Source organism: Tamandua tetradactyla, chromosome 6, assembly GCF_023851605.1.
Source record: "Tamandua tetradactyla isolate mTamTet1 chromosome 6, mTamTet1.pri, whole genome shotgun sequence".
Taxonomy (NCBI): Eukaryota; Metazoa; Chordata; class Mammalia; order Pilosa; family Myrmecophagidae; genus Tamandua; species Tamandua tetradactyla.
Genome location: NC_135332.1, coordinates 169910227 through 169930283, shown reverse-complemented (window position 1 = coordinate 169930283; position 20057 = coordinate 169910227). Strand labels below are relative to the sequence as shown.

The following is a 20057-nucleotide window of genomic DNA, read 5'->3' as shown; positions in this document are numbered from 1 at the left end:
TAGGTATCCAGAATTTATTTACTTAATCCCCTCATAATGAACATATAAGTCCCTGCCCCCCCTTCAACAAGGTATAATTGATATACAATGAACTACATGTGTTTAATGTGTATAATTTGGTAAACTTGACATATATATATATATCCATGAAATATTCACCACAATCAAGACAGTGAACATACCAGTCACCCCCAAAGCTTCCTTTTGCCTCTTTGAAATCCCTCCCTTCTAACCTTCTTGTTAGAAATCGTTATCCCCAGGCAACAACCAATCCATTTTCTGCTACTTTGGATCAATTTACAATTCACAGAATTTTATATAAATGGAATCATATGGTACATATTCTTTTATGTCTGGTTTCTTTCATTTGTCATAATTATTTTCAGATTTATTCAAGTTTCTGCATGTGTCAATAGTTTGTTCCTGTCTTCCTGACCAGTAGCATTACATTCTGTGGCTACACAACAGAATGCACATTCATTCATCAGATGATGGACATTTGGATTGCTTCAATTTTTGAGTTATTACAAATAAAATGTCATGAACATTTATAGAGAAATCTTTGTAGGGAAATACATTTTCTATGCTTTTGAGTAAATATCTAGGAGTGGAATGGCTGGGTCATATGGTAGGTATATGTTTAACTTTTTAAGAAACTGCTCAATTTGTTTTCTATAGTGGTTTTAGTATTTTACCTTCTTATCAGCAGTTAAAAGTCAGTTGCTCCATATCCTTGCTAACACTTGGTATGGCTAATCTTTTTAAAATTTTAGTCATCTTAATAGGTGTGTACTGGCATCTCATTACGGTTTTAATCTGCCTTTCCCTAATGACTAATGAGGTTGAGCATCTTTACATGTGCTTATTTGCCAACCTGATGTCTTCTTTAAGTATATGTTCACTTTAATACCTTTATTCTACTTCTGCATATTTTCAAAGTCATTTTTCTACTTTTATTGGATTATTTTCTTATTATTGAGGTTTGAGAATTCTTTTCATATTCTTTGTTAGATATGTGATCTGCAAATAATATTTCCCAGTCTATCACTTTTCTTTACATTCCCCTAAGAGTATGTTTCAGAGAGCAGAAGTTCTTATTTTGATAAAGTCCAAGTTACTGATGTCAAATTATAATTAAGAAATCTTTGAGACCCACCAAGGTCATAGTTTCTCCTATGTTTTCTTCCAGAACTTTTATGGATTTAGGTTTTACATTTAGATCTATGACCCACTTTGAGGTAATTGTTCTATATGGTGTGAGATATGGATCAAAGTTTATTTTATAAATTTATGGATACTCAATTGTTACAGGACCATTTATTGAAAAGACTATGCTTTCTCCACTGAATTGTTTTTGTGTTTGTGGAAAATCAATTGATTGCCTATGTGTGGGTCTATTTCTGGACTCTTTCTGTTTCACTGATCTGTTTAACTGCTGTCTATTTAACATACTATCATGATTCTTGTCATTTTATAAGTCTTGAAATCAGGTAGAATGAATCCTTAAACTTTATCCTTTTTTTTAATCAAAGTTATTTTGGATGTTCTAGGTCCTTTGTATTTCCACATGATTCTCCCAATAAGCATGCCAACATCTATAAAAAAAATCCTGCTGGGATCTGGATTAGGGTTGCTCCGAATCAACAGATCAATTTGGTGAGAACTGGCATCTCAGGTACTGAGTCTTTCAACTCATGAACACAGTGTCTCTCTCAATTCTTTAGATCTTCCTTAATTTTTCTCAGCAATGTTTATAGTATTCAATGTACAGTTCTTGCACATTTTTGCATCAGATATATCTATAGGTGTGCTGGCTTGAATCTGTTATATACCCCAGAAAGACGATATTCTTAAATTCTCATTAAATATTTATGTTTCCATGGAGATGTGTTCCACCCACTCAAGGTGGGGATGTTTATGAAGTCCTTTAAGAGGGAACCATTTTGGAAAAAGCTTCAGAGCCCACACAGCCAGACACCTTTGGAGATGCAGAGGGAAAATGCCCCCTGGGAAGCCTTATGAAATGAGAAGAGAAAACTAGCAGATGTGACCATGTGCCTTCCCAGCTGACAGCTAGAGAAAACTAGCAGATGTGACCATGTGTTCTAGACCTATTGGCCTTTCTTGAATCAAAGTGTCTTTCTTTGTACGCTTTAGACTGGACATTTTCATGGCCTTAGAACCATAAACTTGCAACTTAATAAATTCTCCTTTTTAAAAGCCATTCTATTTGTGATATATTGCATTTGACAGCTTACAAACTAAAATAATAGGTATTTCATATCTTTTGATCTAATAAAAAAAATTTTAAAAATTTCAATTTCTGATGGTTTGTCGCTAGTATATAGAAATACAATTGGTTTTTGTTTATTGATCTTGTATTTTGCAAATTTGCCAAACTTAAATTTTAGTTCTAGTAGTTTTCCTTTGTTTGTTTCTTTAGATTTCAATGGGATTTTCTGCCTAGGTGATCATGTCATCTGCAAAGAAAGGTAATATTACTTCCTTTTCAGTCTGGATGCTTTCATTGCTTTCTTGACTTATTGCCTTGGTTAGAATCTCCTGTACACTGTTGAAGTGGTGAGAGTAAACTTTCTTTTTTGTTTCCTTAGAGGAAAAGCTTTATTTTTTACCATTTAGTATGGTGTTAGCTATAGGTTTGGCAAAAATGTCCTTTATCAGGTTTAAGAAGTCTCCTTCTATTTTTAGTTTGCTGATACTTTTCATTTTTTTTTTCATTAAGAATTAATATTGGATTTGGTCAAACGCTTTTTCTGCATCTACTGAGATATATGATTTTTCTTTTTCTTGGACTGTAAATATAGTCAACGATACCTATTCTTTCCTTGGACTGTAGATATAGCCAATTATATCTATCCATTTTTTTTACACCTATCCATTTTAAAATGTTAAACCAAATTTGCATTCCTAAAATACATCCCATTTGGTCATGGTGCATTATCCCAAATATACAGGATTCAATCTGCTAAAATTTTGTTTAGATTTTTTGCATCTATGTTCATGAGAGAGATCTGTCTGTAACATTCTTTTGTTATAGTTTATTTGTCTGGTGTTGGTAGTATAACTACAAATTTGATTCCTTTAATAGATATAAAACCGTTCAGGTTAAGTGAGCTTTGGCAGGTTGAGTTTTTCAGGGAAATTGTTCATTTCATCTATGCTGTTGAAATTATTGGCATAAAGTTGTTAATATAATGTATCTACATTGATGTCACTTCTCTTGTTCCTGATACTGGTAATTTCTTTAAACTTTATTTTCTCTCCTCGGTCTGGCTAGAGGTTTATCAATTGTATTGACCTTCTCAAACAAACTGCTTTTGGTTGCACTGATCTTTTTTTTAATTGATTTTCTAATTTCCATTTCACTACTTGCCACTCTGATTTTGAATTTTCGTTTTCTCGGCTCTTCTTTTTTCAATTTCCTAATACAGAAGCTGAGATGATTGATTTGAGACCTTACTTCTTTTCTCATACGAGAAGGTATTTAATGCTGTAAATTTCTCTTATTGTTTTTGGTTGCACTCCAAAAATTTTGATATGCTGTGTGTTCATTTTCACTTAATTCAAAATACTTTTTAATTTCCTCTTTGATTTCTCTTTGACCACAGATTATTTAGAATTATGCATTGTGTCCAAATAGCTGGAAATTTTCCATATATCTGTTACTGATTTCTAATTTAATTCCACTGTGGTCAGAGAACATACTTTATATAATTTTAATCCTTTTAGACATACTTTTTTTTTTAACCCAGAATGATGTCTTTTGGTTAATGTTCCATGTATACTTGAAGAGAATGTGCATTCTGCTATTATTAGGCAGACAGTTCTATAAATGTCAATTAGGTTAAGTTGGGTGTTAGTATTATTCAAGTCTTCTATATCCTTATTATTTTCTAAGTACTTTTTCAATCAATTGTTGAAATCTCTGTATATAACTGTGGATTTGTCTATATCTCCTAATTTATGTCAGTTTTTGTTTCATGAATTTTTAAACTGTTTAGGTACATCAACATATATCTTCTGGACAAACTGACCTCTTTACATTATCAAATGAACTTCTTTAACCTTAGTACTCTTCTTTGTTCTGAAATACATTTTGTCTGATTAATACAGTCACTTCAGACTTCTTTTGATTAGTGTCATCATGTCCTTCTATGGTTACTTTTAATCCACTTGTGTTTTTATATTTAAGGTGGGTATCTTGTAGGTATAATTGGCATCCTGCTTTTATACCCAACATCATAATCTCTTTTAACTTCTATGCTTTGACCATTTACATTTAATATGATCACAAAATGACTGGGTTCACATCTACCATCTCTGTATTTGTCTTCTATCTGTCCTATCTGCTCTTTATTCCTTTTTCCCTGGCATCTTTTGGATTGAGGTTTCTTATAATTCCATTTTATCTCTTTGTTGGCTCATTAGTATAAACCTTCATTGTGATATTTTGGTGGTCACTCTAGTTTATAATACATATCTTTAACTTATCATAGTCTACCTTCAAGTGACATTATACTACTTCATGTATAGTATAAGAACCTTACACATTATACTTCCATGTATTCCCACCTGGACTTTGTGCAATTATCATCCTATATTTCACTTCTACATATGTTATAAATCTCACAACCAATGTTATTATTTTTGTTTTAAAACTTGATTATCACTTAAAGATATTAAAATAATAAGGAAAAAAATTATATAGACTCATGTAGTAGTCATTTTTGGTGCTCTTCACATCTTTAGTATATCTAGGTTTCCATTTGGGATAATTTTCTTTCTTCTTGAAGGATTTTCTTTAATATTTCTTGAAATGCAGTTTTACTGGTGATTAATACTTCCACATTTTGCATTCCTGAAAAGTTTTTATCTCACTTGTTTTTTATCAAAGATATTTTTGCTGGGTATGGAATTCTTGATTGACAGTTTTTTTCTTTCAGTACTTTAAAGGTTTTACGCCACTGTCTTATAACTTGCATTATTTTTGATGAGGAATCTGTTATCTTTCTATTTGTTAGTGTGCATGTAACATGTCTTCTTTCCTCTTTGATCACTTTTAAGATATTTTTTCTTTATCACCAGTTTTAAACAGATTTGAATATACTATTCATTTCTTCATGGTTATTTTGCTTGGGTTTTTTTTGTTTGTTTGTTTTATAGCATTTTGGATATGTGGGTTCATGATTTTTCATCCAATTTGGAAAAAATTCAGCCATCTTTTTCTTCAAATATTTTTTCAGTCTCCCTCCTTTCTCTTCTCCTTTGGAGACTGAAATTACATGCATATCACATCCCTTAAAGCTGTCCCAAAGTTCACTGTTCCCTGTTCATCTTTTTAAAGTCTTTTCTCATTTTGAGTCCTGGATAGTTTCTATTGCTGTATCATTCAGTTCATAAGTCTTTTCTTCTGCAATGTCTAAATCACTGTTGATCTCATCTAGCGTATTTAAAAAAAAAATCTCAGGCATTGTAATTTTCATCTCTAGAAGTTTAATTTGGGTCTTTAAAAATATATATATATTCCCTGTCTCTACTTACTATGTACAATCTTTCCTCAGCTTTCTGAACATAAAATATAGTGATAATTACTTTTAATATCCTTGTCAACTAATTATTTTTTTAAAAATATTTTTATTGAGATATCATCATGCACCATACAGTCCAAAGTATACAATTGATAGCTCATAATATCACATACTGTGTATTCATCACCATGATAATTAGAACATTTGCATCACTCCAGAAAAAACAAAAGAAAAAAAGGAAAAACCCTCATATTCCATACCCCTTATCCCTCCCTCTCATTGACCACTAGTATTGCAATCTACCCATTTTTTTTTTTTACCCCTTTATCCCTCCCACCCTATTCTAGTTTGCTAGCTCCCAGAATGCAATATACCAGAAATGGAATGGCTTTTAAAAATGGGAACTTAATAAGTTGCTAGTTTACAGTTCTAAGGCTGAGAAAATGTCCTAACTAAAGCAAGTCTATAGAAATGTCCCATCAAAGGCATCCAGGGAAAGATACCTTGGTTCAAGAAGGATGATGACGTTCAGGGTCTCTCTCTTTCAAATGAGAAGGCACATGGTGAACATAGTCAGGGTTTCTCTCCCAGCTGGAAAGGCACATGGCGAACATGGCATCATCTGGTAGCTTTCTCTCCTGGCTTCCTGTTTCATGAAGCTCCCCGGGAGGCATTTTCCTTCTTCATCTCCAAAGATCGCTGGCTAGTGGACTCTGCTTCGTAATGCTACAGCATTCTCTGCTCTCTCTGAATCTCTCATTCTCCAAAATGTTTCCTCTTTTATAGGACTTCAGAAACTAATCAAGACCCACCCAAAGGGACACACACCTCCAGCTAATCCAGCTTAACAACCACTCTTGATTAAATCACATTTCTAGGGAGATGATCTAATTATAGTTTCAAGCATACAGTATTGAATAGGGATTATTCTGCCTTTATGAAACGGGATTTTGATTAAAACATGGCTTTTCTACGGGACATACATCCTTTCAAACCAGCACACACTCTATTATTTAATTACTGCTTGCTTCCCCCTTTTTTTCTTTTTAACTCATCTGTCCCACCCTGGATAAAGGGAGCACCAGCCACAAGGTTTTCACAATTACACAGTTACACTGTAAAAGCTATTTAGCTATACAGTTGTCTTCAAGAATCTAGGTTACTGGGATACAGTTCAACAGTCCTTCTCAACTAATTATTATATCTGCATCACTTCCGGGTTAGCTTAGATGGATTATTTTCCTCTTCTTTATGGGTGGTATATTCCTTCTACTATCTTGCCTTGTAATTTTTAAATTATTTTAAAAATTTTTAAAAATTAATTATTTTATTTTTTTTCAAAATACCAAGAAACACCAAACAAATGCAAATATTCGTAACTTTTGATCATTCTGTTCTACATATATAATCAGTAATTCACAATATCATCACATAGTTGCATATTCACCATCATGATCATTTCTTGGAACATTTGCATCTATTCAGAGAAAGAAATAAAAAGAAAATAGAAAAAAATTCATACATACCATTACCCTCACCCCTCCCCCTCACCGATCACCAGCATTTCATTCTAAATTTATTTTAACATTTGTTCCCCCTATTATTCATCTTTATTCCGTATGTATTTCTTGTCTGTTGATAAGGTAGATAAAAGGAGCACCAGACACAAGGTTTTCACAATCACACAGTCACATTGTGAAAGCTATATCATTATACAATCATATTCAAGAAACATGGCTACTGGAACACAGCTCCACCTTTTCAGGCAGTTCCCTCAGCCTCTCCACTTCATCTCACCTAACAAGGTGATACCTATTTAATGTGTAAGAATAACTTCTAGGATAACCTCTTGACTCTGTTTGGAATCTCTCAGCCATTGACACTTTATTTTGTCTCATTTCACTCTTCCCCCTATTGGTCAAGAGGTTTTCTTAATTCCTTGATGCTGAGTCTCAGCTCACTTGAGGGTTTTTCTCAATCCCTTGATGCTGAGTCTCAGCTCATTCCAGGATTTCTGTCCCACATTGCCAGGAAGGTCTACACCTCTGGGAGTTATGTCCCATATAGACAGGGGGAGGGTGGTGAGTTTGCTTGTTGTGTTGGCTGGAAAGAGAGGCCACATCTGAGCAACAAAAGAGGTTCTCTTGGAGGTGACTCTTAGGCCTAATTTTAGTAGGCTTGACCTATTCTTTGTGGGGTTAAGTTTCATATGAACAACCCCCAAGACTAAGAGCTCAGACTATAGCCTTGGTTGTCCACACTGCTTGTGAGAGTATCAAGAATTCAACTTGGGGAAGCTGAATTTGTCCCTGTTCTCACCATTCCCCAAAGGGGACTTTGCAAATACTTTTCCACTCACTGATCAAATCACTCTGGGATTCATCGGGGCAACACTCTGGACAAACCAACAGTCACATTGTGAATGCTATATCATTATACAATTATCTTCAAGAACCATGGCTACTGGAACACAGCTCTACATTTTCAGGCAGTTCCCTCCAGCCTCTCCATTACATCTTGAATAACAAGGTGATATCTACTTAATGCGTAAGAATAACCTCCAGGATAACCTCTTGACTCTGTTTGGAATCTCTCAGCCATTGGCACTTTGTCTCATTTCACTCTTCTCCCTTTTGGTAGAGAAGGTTTTCTCAATCCCTTGATGCTGAGTCTCAGCTCATTCTAGGATTTCTGTCCCACATTGCCAGGAAGGTCCATACCCCTGGAAGTCATGTCCCCCGTAGACACGGGGAGGGTGGTGAGTTTGCTTGCTGTGTTGGCTGGAAAGAGAGGCCACATCTGAGCAACAAAAGAGGTTCTCTTGGGGGTGACTCTTAGGCCTAATGTTAAGTAGGCTTGACCTATCCTTTGTGGGGTTAAGTTCCATATGAACAAACCCCAAGATTGGGGGCTCAGCCTGTAGCTTTAATTGTCTGCACTGCTTGTGAGAATATCAAGAATCCAACTTGGGGAAGTTGAATTTTCCCCCATTCTCATCATTCCCCAAAGGGGACTTTACAAATACTTTTTTTTTTTTTTTTTTTTTTTTTAAAGGAAAGACAGAGAGAAGGAAGGAAGGAAGGAAGAAAGGGAAACATCTTTAAACATTTTCTTGTTTTTATTGTATTCTGTTTCTCCGTCTTTGTTACATGGGCTGGGGCCGGGAATCGAACCGAGGCCCTCCGGCATAGCAGGCAAGCACCTTGCCCGCTGAGCCACCGCGGCCCGCCCTACAAATACTTTTTTATTCACTGTTCAAATCACTCTGGGCCAGTCAACAAAATCTCATGTCAACTCAAGGCTCCATGTACTTATGGTGTTCAATTAAGCTGTCTACATAAGTTATATTAGGAAATGCACTAGTCAAAATATAAATTTTGTACCAAATAAACATTTTTTGCTTTAGTCTCACACATAAGTTGAAATTTTAAAATATTAATTACCATCTATTTTCAGCACCCTGCAGTAATGACATTCCTTTGTTCTTCCTCATTGAAAACATTTTTAAAATTTGTACATTTAGTCACTATCATTATATACTCTAGGCATTCCTAGATTATATCATCTGTCTTTATCGTCTGTCTTTCTTTCTGATTTGATTTGTGCCCCCAGCCCTCCTCCCTCTATCATTCTCCCATTCAGCTTCACTCAGTGTTTTAACATAACTGTATTACAGTTAGGTAGTATTGTGCTGTCCATTTCTGAGTTTTTACATTCAGTCCTGTTGTACAATCTGTATCCCTTCAGCTCCAATTACCCAATATCTTACCCTATTTCTACCTCCTGATGGTCTCTGTTACCAATGAAATTCTCCAAGTTTATTCACAATGTCAGTTCATATCAGTGAGACCATACAGTATTTGTCCTTTTATTTTTTTGCCTCATAATTTTTGACTGGGTGTCAGACATTATGGGGTGGTGTTTATTTTTGCCTTCTTATAAACATTCTTGAGTTTTGTTCTGGGGCACAGTTAAATTAACTAGAAATAGTTTGATCCTTTTGGGTCTTGCTTTTAAGCTTTGTTCAGGGCAAGCAGAGCTGTGTTTAGTCTATGGTTAATTTTTCTCCAAAACTGAGGGAAGACTTTAATTCCCCTTGAATTAAGAATTTTTTTTCCTGGTTGTTGAGAACAGACACTATTTCTAGCCCTATGTAAGTTCCAGTCCCTATTCTAATTCTTCAGAGGTTCTTTCCTGGCCTTGGGTAATTTCCTCATATGCATGTGCTCATCAGCACTCAAATGACACTCAAGGGAGACCCCCTCAGATCTACAGATTTTGTATATATGTATAACTCTCTAATCTACTTTAGCTATCTTGGCTTCCCTGAATTCCTAGCTTTACTTCTTCCACTCAGGGATACCAGAGGGATCTTCCTAGATTCCTGCTGGGTTCCTGTGTTGAAACCTAGAAACTTTCTACAGGTAGTTAACTGGGGCAATCATGGGTTCATTTTTTTTGTTTGTTTCCTACCTTCTGGGATCACTGATCTCAGTGCCTGAAGTCCAATGTCTTATGTGCTGTTGTATGATATATTTTGCTCATTTTGTTTTTTTAAGTTGTCTCAGGTGGGAGATTAAATCTGGTCCCTTTTACTTTATCTTGATCATAAACTCAAGCTTCGCTTCTAGATTTTAGCTGATAAATAGATGCTATAATAAACATCACTGTATAAATTCTCTTGTTTCGATGTGTGGATCTATCTATTGAATAAATTACTTAAAGGGACATTGTTAGATTAAAGGGTAGGTGCATTTTAAACTAAAACGATTTTGCCAATTGTTCTCTGAAAAGGTTGTACCAATCAATATGCCTACTAACAGTTTTTGAGAATGACTATTCCCCCAAATGTTTTCAATATTGAATATTATCAAATATGTCTGTCTTTACCAATTTGATAGGTAAAAAAATTATTTTATTTTCATATATTTTTGTAAGGTTAATCAACTTCTAATATGCTTATTGATGACTGGTTATTTCTTTTTTTGGAATTGCCTGCAAATGTCCTTTGATTTTTTTTTAAATAGACTTGTATATAATTTTCCTATCGATCTATAAGAATTCTTTGCACAGGAAATTAACTCTCCATCTTTACATGAACTATAATTTTTTCTTCAGTTGATGGTTTGTCTTTTGACTTTGCTCAGGTTATGTTTTTGCCATGTAGTATAAAAAAATTTTAAAAGTACAATTTATCAATCTTTCCTTGTATGGTTTCTGGATTTTGCATTTCTTTGGAATGCACGTATCTACATGGTATTAACAGAGCTTATATCGTAGATTCATAATTAATAAGCAAAACTGAGTTTCTTCTTTTTCTTTAAACAGGAATTAGATAACATGATGCTACATTGAGCTGAAGTAACTTAAGCTGATCAAGATCTCTGACAAGCAACTGTCTTTGATGAATAAATCATGTAAGACATAAATTATTACTTGTGAATGTAGTTCAGTAGGGAAGAATTTCAAAGCATGGCAGAGGAGAGTAGAGGTGTAAAAAAGGGATCTTTAGAAAGCACTGTTTTACATCATAGTTTTATTTTGCTCAGGATGGACTCATGTTTAAGGTTTGCAGAGAAGGTGGAAGGATGATTTGAAATAAAAAATGGTTATTCTAACACATGCTGGTTGGTCACAATATAGTTCTAAAGCCTGGAGCCTTCCCTGAAAACCCTAGCTCCCCTCCTTTTCCCGGATGACCAATGCATTTATAGCCAGAGTCATAAACATACTTAGACTTTGCACTTTGTTATATACTTTCTTCATATTGTTGCCTAATAGTTTTCTGTAAGTTATGTTTTTCCAAGAAGGTAGGGAGCTACTTGAGAACAGGGCCTTGGGCCATATGTGTCCCACAATGCTAAGGTACACCAAGGTGCGTGCATGCATGCGTGTGTGTGTGTGTGTATGTGTATGAGATAGAAATGAATTGAACTGAGCTTAAGGGTGTGCTACTGAAGATAAGAACACTGTATGGAGAGAACCTCAAATTAGGAGAACCAAATCCAGGAGGATATGCTATTTATTTGCTTGCCTGTGATGGCATTTGTCATCATCAGGCATTTGATAGGAATGAGTCTATTGCCCAACAAAGGAAGATGAATGCCGTGAAGTCTGAGTGTGAGTGGAAGACCCGTGTGAAGGATAACCACTATAAAGGTCCAGCTAGTCTCTTAGCACAGATACAGTGAATACATTTTCAAGGGACTTAAAATTGTAAATTATCATATTTCCTTAGGGGAAAGGAACTAACCTTTAGTGTCAGCCTGTTATATGTGATGATGGAGGAGGACAGCTACCACTTAGTGAGTGCTTGCCAAACACCCAGCACTGTGCTGTAAGCACTCTTCGTGCATTAGCTAATTGAATCTTCCCAAGGGAGGGAGACACTATTTCTCCCATTTTATAGATAACGAAACTGAGGAGCAGACATGCACAACTACTTAGCTAACACAAGAAGGTTGCATAATTTGTGAGCAAGTCTATCTGACTCCAAGTCTAGCTCTTAACTAAGCTACAGTGTACCCCATTTCATCCTCATAGCAGCCCTACCAAATAGAAACTTTCCCACCCTGGAACTTCAGGGTAAAGGAACTGTCTAAAGGCCCATCCAGGTCTTTCTGACTCTAAAGCCCACACTACTGTTTTGCTACTTAAAGCCTCTATTCCCCTTGTTCCTTTCACTCTATCCTTCTACTCTCCTTGCAATGGGTCCTAACATATACACATTCACATACAAAGAAAAAGAGAAAAAGAAAAAAGGTTCTATGTATACTCTTTTGTGCCTGTCTTGGCTCATGTGATTGTCTATGCCTAATATATTCTTCCTCTAAACCTTTCAAAGTGAATCCTAGTTACTTGAGGTGCTTCTTGATTCCCACCTCTCTGGCTGAAATCAGTTGCTTTCATTCTGCCTTTTATATAACACTTTGTTTATACCTCTGCTGCTACAGAACTTCTCACACTATGCACAATTTCCCAAGTAGATCTCATCTATCATCTTATTCAATTGCTGCTATCACCAACAGCTAGCACATGGCTCAGGAAGGGTGTGCAGTAAATGACCTCAACAGATTTAATGCAAGCCTGTAGGTCCTTACCCAGAAGTTACTATCGAGAAAGGAAGCTATTGCCAGGATCACAGCCCTACTTCTAGGGGTGTAAAAAAGATAATTGGCAGACAAGAACCACCTAGGCTTGGTTATTGTCAGGGTGTGGTCAAGTGACTAAAAATGCAAGGCTGCTTGAAAGGAAACTGCAAACCTAAAGAGCACATTACTGATTTATGGGATTTGTATGAGCTTTTTTATTTTGTATGCTTTGTGGCGGGGGTCACATTTCATTCTTTTTCATATGAATACCCCATTTTCCCAGCACCCTTATTTTGAATTTTTTTTTTGGAGCACATGGGCTGGAAATCAAACACTGGTTTCCCACATGGCAGGTGAGAATTCTCCCAGTAAACTACACGTGCATCCTGTATAAGCTTTTCCTACTGGTTTATTTATATGTTTGCCAACAACACAGTGAAGCCTCACATGAGCAAGAGTGTTTTCTGACAGTCAGGGCAAACTGAAGTAGGTAGAATGCTTTGCCCATAGTAGGTACTAAATAGATATTAATGGAGTGCACAGATGAAGCTACTGACTTCAAGATGGCACAAACTGCTTGTTTTCTCTTCTATTCCCTTACCTCAACAAACCTTTAAATCATTGCTGGTTTGAGAAGCCAGAGAAGAGGCACGGGTCTGGGTGAAGACTTCAAGGGCTTCCTGTTCTTTGATGTAAGAAATCTGGGCCTTTGGTGTAATGAGAGATGCTAATTTTCCTGTATAAGCTTCTAATGGCAGGGAGGAATTGACCTGCTGCTTTCATATCCACCTAGGCTTTGAAGACTTTGCTTCTAGTTGCTAAATTATCTTGAACAAATCATATACAACAACCATCCAACTCAAATCTCTGCATGTTTGCTACCCTATATGATTACTGTTTTTTTTAGTACTACATGTCAATCTTTTTCACTTTCCACTATTTTAAATAACAATCCTAGAAATGCTATATGGCTTGAAGTTACTTAAACTGGGCTGCCCAAGAGATTTTAAGTCGTTTGGAAGAACAGAATAAGAAAGCATCAGTAGTGTTCTGCTACTATTTCATTGTAATAGGTGGGTATCCCCTGAATCTCAGGTAGTGAAGTTGTGGGTTTTTTTTTTCCTTGTCACCACATTGAGTAGTAACACTCTATCCATGGAGAAAGAGGAGTACATGGAGTAATTCAATTATTGGGAAGGGTGGGGGGCAATGTAACACATGTTGGGCTAAGGGTGGATGGAGAAGTCATAGGATGATTGGTTTTAAGGACACCTTTCCTCTGTTTCAGTCTTTTTCATATGCAGGTTGACAACAGGAGAGGTGTGGTTACCAGTTCATGAAGTCCTTTCTTTCCACTAAGAGTAAGGTTCATCAGCCATCAAATACAAATTTGGTTCAAACCTGGCATACCAGCCCTTTTTGATTAAGTGTTTTTCAAATGCCACTTCTAGAATTGGGATAACTGTGAAACACAGTAATAAGAAACTTTGATAAAATGAATCCACCTGCTATTGTTTTCTTCCTATCATTCACTTTGATCAGATCTGCGGCCTTCCTACCTTTTCCGATCTTATCCCCATTACTCTCCCCTTATGCTCCAGCTATACCTTCTTTTTTTATTGTTTCTGGAATACCAAAATCGTTTCTGCTCCAGCACCTTTGAACATGCTGTTTCCCTTTCTTCATATTTATAGAGCTCTTCCCTGGGCTCTGTCCATGCTGGTTCCTTCTGGTTCAGTTCAAAGGTCATTTTATCTGAGAGGCCTCCTCTGACTACTCTTCTGAAACACCAACTCAGCTGTCTCTTCCTCGTCCCACCCTGACCTGCCTGGCCTGCCACGGGGCAGAAAGATCATTACTATACCCCCTGTACCAAACTCTATATTTTTTACATGATTTTTCTGTGTACTTATAACTTCTCTAATTAAAAAAAAAAAGAGTGGGGGTAAGATACTAAAACAAAACAAGAAAGAGAGAGAAGAAAAAAACTCTAAGCACCTGAAATTCTAATGTTGCTTCTTCAGTTTACCTCCTAAAATATAACAAAAATTTTTGAAAAGCATAGACCAGAGATATGAAAGTTTATTAAGTGTTATAAAGAGTTTATCACTAAAGTTTTTATTATTTCTTCTGTGGCCTTATCATTATTTTATTTTCAAGAAAATCACTCATCTCTTGATTCATTTCACTATTTAGATGCAAACAAATTATTCCAAATTTCTTAATTTATAAGCAACACATTAAATTCTTCAGATTTCTTCCAAAACAGTTAAGGGGAAATCCCTGATGATTTCAGCTGACAATTCCTTAATCAGGAAAAGACTTCAAATGTTAATCACCAGAAAAGTTACAATTTACAGGAAAGAAAGGGGAAATGCTGACACATTGCACAATATACCATGAATAAAGCATGGTTTATTAATATCAGACTAATATTGATAATTTTATCAACAATTTCTAGTGATATCATAAACTGTGTTTGAGCAAATTAACTTTTATTTTGTCCATATTTCTGAAAGTCTAAGGTGAAAACAGATTTCCTTCAAGGGGAAAATGAAACATCAAATAGGTTGTACTCATTTTGCTTTTTTCAGATTTCTACAAAGATTCAGTGTTTAAATGAAGCAAAGACCTAAGAAAGGGTTAAAATTCTTATTTGGTATCTAAGTCCATCCAAAATTGGAGAGAGCCCTTTTCATTATGGTTTTTATTTTATTTTGTATTTTTTTGGTAAAGGAAAGGAATTATCTGCTTCTGCCTCTAGCTGCAGGTACACAGACTGAAGTCCTCTGCTGGTGGGCAAGGGAAGATGCCTTAGTAGAGTACCCCAAACAACCTCTTCCCCCAAGCTACACATAAAAAAACACAGACCGAAAGCAGTAGCTACCAGAGTGTAACTTCGACCCTCAACTAATCAGATAAAACCAATTAGTTTCAGTTGTCGCAATCATCTAACATATTAAAAATGAGATCACCATTAGTAGTGGGATTATCTTTTTTTCTTATCTATATAAATTCACCAACAAACTATATTTATTCTTTATTAATGTCTTCTCATTATGTGATGGATTTATTACAAAACATAAGGCATTTCATAAGCATATCTCACTAATTATTACACTGAAATTCAGCAGTAGGTATGGTGCAAGTAATGATAATATTAAGTAAATGAAGAGAAAAAAATGAGAAAGAAAAGTAAAGTTAAAAGGCCCTAGGAAGCTGAAAGAGATCACAGTGACTCAATTCCAAAGTTGGCTTAAACCTTAGTTCAGACTCGTAAGCATTTATTCATGAGAATGGTTTTGGCTGAGAGGGTGAAAAATTACTGGAGAATAAATGAGAAGCTTAAGGGAAGGGGTTTAAATGATGAAGAATTTAAATGGAATTGTAGAAAACTTAGAAGTACAATTATCTATCATATTGGTCTTTATTTTGAATACAATATTGACTATCTGAAGCCAAAAGCAATTAACATTTCCATTTTACCTAATAGTAATTGCTGCAATTTATTGGGCACTCATTTTATGCAAGGCACTGCTCCAAGCACTCTCCAGACATTATCTCTTTTAATCACCATGTTGATCCTATAATGAACAAATTGCCATTTTAGGGAAGAAAAAATTGAAGGATAAAAAGGTTAAATAACTTGACCCAAATCTCACAGGTCAGGTGGGCTGGGAACGGAACTTACTTCTGTCTGATTCCAGTGTCTTAGTTCTTAACCGATGATGTATCTTCTCTATTTCAGCATTTTGGAGCTAGTCTCCCCAAGTACTTTTCAGGGCCTAGCAAAATATTTCAAGTATTTTCTGAAGCTTCATCCTACTAATTATACAAAGGATTAGAGTTTTCCAATAGAAAGATACCATCTATTGTTTCTGTTTAATCATACCTCATTCTGCTTCAGTTTTTCTGTTTAAGAGTGTGCCACCTATCAAAGAGGAAATTAAAGAGAAACAGACTTTCAACCTACATGTTTTATTATCTTTTTGAGTTTCTCACAGCAGAGCTTTAACATTTCCTTCTTAAAAACCTTTTAACCACAGACTGGTGCTTCTTGTTTTGACAGTCCAATCTTATTAGATCATGTTCTAGCTCAATGTAGGACTTGCTCAATCACTCTGAAATTTCAGACCTACTGAAGCCACTAAAAACTTTTCAACTGAAAAGTCCATGACTTCTCACGGGAATTTGAACAAACTAATAAAATATTTCTGTGGTAAAGTGAAACAACGACGACAATGCAATGAATGACTGATACATATGATATTTTTATCCAATGCCCCCAACATACTTAATGAATTTTGGTAAACTAATTAAACTTCTACACAGCATTATACCGTGTGCTTCCATGACATAATCTTGTCACGGACTGCTGCACACTTGCCTCATGTTATCACGCTCCAATTGCCCTCAGGTAGCTGGCCGGTGGTAAGAAAAATACACTTCTCTTTCTGTTTCCAGAATAAAGAAATGGTACAAAGGAGGAAGAACTTGAGCTGGGGTAGATTTCATTAGCCAAGATGTATTCATCCGAATGGGGGCCTGGAGAAGTTGAGTAGAGGGACCTGGTCTTGTAGCTCAAGAAGAAAGTGGGAGGCCAATAAAAGCAATTTACAAATACTTCTTGCACACATTACCTTTGAATGGCCTGGTTGCATGACTCAGTTTTCAATTCTCAGGAAGTAAAACGGGTATCTTATTACCCTTCTAGATTTCCATGGTCCCCTCCTCAGATATTGCCTTTAAAGTCAAATTTAACTGCAGCCAAAAGCAAATGACTAAGGACAAGGCCAGAGGGTTAAACTTTGGCTTATTGTTTAGCCTGTATTGCCGGTAGTAACAAAAACAGCATCACATTCTACCATGAAAAAGGTCAAAGGAAAAATCAAAACTGGTGTCTGACTCACGAAAAAGATCAGATGAGGATAATTTCCAACTGCGTAATTTTAAAATAAATGACAAGAAGAATGTTTTACTTGGGATTTTCTTTCATCCTAAATACAAGAGCAAAGGCCCGAGTTTCAGTATTTATCATCTTGTTAAATGGAGTGCACTGAGAAGAATTTCCCTTTTCATTTGGGATTATATTGTAAAGCAAACAGTACCAGACTCTAAGAGAGGATTTATAAACTCCAATGCCATAGGTGAAGAGGGTGGATGAGGGACCTAGGTTAACTGTGGGGTTCAAGGAGGCGCTATCACGCCACCTAGACAATTTCCAAATTGGAAGGAGGGAAGACCCAGTGCTGTCATAGCTGGTATCTCTTTAAAAATAAATTGGAAATGCAGATTTTCATACAAAACCTCTCAATTTTATTTATTGCAATACATTGATATAGGAATATACAACTACATGGACAAAGCTAAACACATCTGTGGGCTGAATCCAGCTATTGTACCACTGATGTCCAACCTCTGTGATCACAGTAATGGTTTCTAACTTTTAAGCAATTAAAATGAACAAGATTTGACACATGCTTCTGGGCCAAATTACACTGTTGCTTGGTCAGAAGGCCCTTTATAATTCTACTTTGTGGGATTTTTGAAAGCCCAAGAGGTTGATGAGTTTATTCCTCTAACAATAATACCAAGTCCACAACTTTGCAGATTCCTACTGGAGGTAGGTATTGCATGATCTCTAGGGGAAGTTAGGGAGGTGCTTATAGAGGGAGATGTGGCATCCCAATATGAGGTGTGTCGTCCAACTCTGAATTGGAGCTCCTATCATTTATTTAAAAATCTAAGGTTTGTTTTTTGCTGTCACTAGGATAAATGAGCTCAAGAGGCTTACCAACCAGAGTTCTTACAGTTGGTGGCTCAACAGACAGATGGAAAAGTTCAACTAGAGAGAAAAGAATCACATTCCCCTTCCGATTTGATGAAACATTATAGAACAGAGGCAACACAATGACTGGCTGTCTATTTTCCTTATTAAACACAAGGCATCACAGCATACACCATGCTTTCAGCTATCTTCCCATACTGCTCTTGAAAGATTTCTAAACATAACCATTACACATGTGATTGAAAGAAGGGGCTTCTATTTTAAAGAAAATAAAGTTCCTTGTCTCTGGCTATGAGGCTTGAAATTGACTACACACTGAGCTCTATCATGGACCGGAGTGACCCTCATTGTCAAATGAGAGGAAGAGAAGAAAAATGTTGCACTCTTTCTTCCATGTTAAATGAAAGGAGAGCTGATCTGGGAGAGATTTCCAACAGGTTGGGAAAATCTGTCACTGGCCAGTGGCTACCATCTTAACATGCTTTTTTAATCTGGCATAATACAGTAAATACATAAAATCTAATCTTTATAGCTTACTTTATATATGGCAGGTAGAAGTTCTAAATGCTTTATATGTCTTAACTTATTTATTCCTCACATGACCCTAAGGATGTAGATACTATTATAATCCCTATTTTACAGATGTGAAAACTGAAGGACAGAGAGGTTAAATATTTTGTCTAAGGTCACACAGTTAGTGATTGGTGGAATAGGAATTCAAACCTAAACAGTCTGGCTCCAGAGCTTATCCTCTTAACAATTATGCTAAACAACCTCTCAAAATGAAGACTAGATAACAAGGTAAAGTCCATAATTTGAGAGTATGTTACTGTTCTAGTTTGCTAGCTGCTGGAATGCAACTCACCAGAGATGGATTGGCGTTTTAAAAAAAGGGAATTTATTTTGTTCGTTCTTCAGAGGAAAGACAGCTAACTTTCAACTGAGGTTCTTTCTTACTTGGGAAGGCACTGGGTGATCTCTGCTGGCCTTCTCTCCAGGCCTCTGGGTTCCAACATCTTTTCCCAGGGTGATTCCTTTCTGCATCTCCAAAGGCCTGGCTGAGCTGTGAGTGCTCAGATGAGGTATGCTGAGCTGCTTGGCTGTGCTACGTTGAGCTATCCCATTTAAGCACCAGCCAATTAAATCAAACATCATTCATTACAGCAGGTACGCCTCTTAGTCGACTGCAGAGGTAACGAGCAACAGATGAGGTTCACGTACCATTGGCTCATGTCCACAGCAACAGAACTAGGTACCTTCACCCGGCCAAGTTGACAACTGAATCTAACTACCACAGCTACTAACTGTACAGCATGGAGGCTTGGGAATTTTCTGTTCTGATTGTCAGTGAAAAAGATATTTGATACTTTTACATTTTATGAAGGTTCTTTAAAGAAATCATGCAATTCAGGAGGAAAAATATCTAAGAAATAGCAGCTTGCACATTTGACTCAAACATTTGTTAGAATGGAGCTGCACTAGATCACTTTATCGACATACAATATGTATTCAAGCATGCTCATTGGGGTTAAAGACTGAGAAAGAGATAACTTAAACTGGGTGGGTGTCCAAGAAGGGGAGTGGGATGGGAGGCAGAAATTGATTGTTTCTCAGTGGTTCTAACTTCCT

At 36.1% G+C, this 20057-nt stretch overlaps 1 protein-coding gene and 1 long non-coding RNA gene across 3 annotated transcripts in view; one reads left to right on the top strand and one right to left on the bottom strand.

Moving 5' to 3' along the window:
- LOC143689039 (uncharacterized) overlaps window positions 1-1706 on the top strand; it is a 36488-nt gene extending 34782 nt beyond the window's left edge. The window contains exon 7 of the long non-coding RNA XR_013178481.1: window positions 1551-1706. This is a non-coding gene — a long non-coding RNA (uncharacterized LOC143689039). The remainder of the gene's footprint in view (window positions 1-1550) is intronic.
- Window positions 1-20057, bottom strand: part of NSMCE2 (NSE2 SUMO ligase component of SMC5/6 complex) — a 351982-nt gene that overhangs the window by 34440 nt on the left and 297485 nt on the right. The gene's annotated exons all lie outside the window — the stretch shown is intronic.